Consider the following 1,345-nt stretch of genomic DNA (forward strand, 5'->3'; position numbering starts at 1 on the left):
AAATTACAACTTCTCAAAAAAGATATATTTTTTTTGTTTTTCTAATGTTTTTATTTTTACTACTAAAAATTTATCAAATACACTAAAAGATAAAAAAAATATTTTTTATTAAAAAAATTCTTTTTTATCAAAATAATGACGCTCAACAAACAAATAATATATTTGAAGTTATTATTAGAAGAAGATGAGTAACCCAATTAACTTAAAAATCACAAGGATAAATGGGTGTGTTTGGAATTTACGTTGGGGGAGAGAAAAACCCGTTTGAGTGTCTTGAACGGCTCATCTTTATATTTGGCAACTTTGTGAAACTCTAATCCCAGAATTACTTTCACCTCAGAATTTACGTTCATGTGAAGCAAAAAAATTTTAGCTTCTGCATTTACGTTCGGGAAGATTGATCACAGTTGAGAAATTAGATGAGAAATTCATTCATTTTCTACCAACTATACCCTTCATTTTCTTCTATAAAAAGGATCCAAGTAACCATATAACTTTCATAGTAATTTTTTGTGTATGTTCTTCGTTCCAAATCTTTTTTTCATCAAAATCTTTTAGATTTGTTTCAATACGCTAAGATAATATGACAACTGTTGTTGATATAAATTCTTATTTTTATTAATTTTGATGATATTTTTATTTTTGTTTATATAAATTCTTTTTTTATCCTTTATTGTACTATATTTATGTTGTGTATAAATTTTTTTATTTTTTATTTGATTTTATTCATATAAATTTTATTTATTTATTATAATTTTTTTGTTCATATGATATATGTTATTGGTTGTAATTATGAGTTAATATTCAAAATCGTCCCTGAAAGATACCTCGTTCTCCATATGAGTCCCCGAATGATAAACTTAATCAAAATCGTCCCCGAAAGATGTCGACCATAACCATGTTAGTCCTTCCGTCAAATCGTCCGCTGAGCTGGCTAACGTCGAGTGACGTGTACCGTGAAGTGCCTGGGTGGCTGAGGTCTACGTGTACCATGGGGTTGCTGACAAGGTAAGTTCATTTAAAGAAATCAAATCAGTCCCTCAATTTGATGAACCCTAATCCTAAATGTGATGATAAATAAGTCGCATTCTGGAATTGTTGGGTGGCTGGGAGGATGGAGACGGGAAATGGATGTCGTAGTGGTGGAGTATCTCTTCGATCACACGAGAATAACGGTTCCAGTGCTTCGATACGAATGAGGAGGAAGAGTCATGAGGAATCATGTTTCTGCGGGTTGAAGGCTGTGATAAAAAAAATCTGGGACAGCAGAGAACCCAGACAGATTATTCTATGCATGTTCAAGGTACCGGGTACGTTGTTTTGAAAGTGTTGAACTTTTTCCATC

Source organism: Arachis ipaensis, chromosome B02 (assembly GCF_000816755.2).
Source record: "Arachis ipaensis cultivar K30076 chromosome B02, Araip1.1, whole genome shotgun sequence".
NCBI lineage: Eukaryota > Viridiplantae > Streptophyta > Magnoliopsida > Fabales > Fabaceae > Arachis > Arachis ipaensis.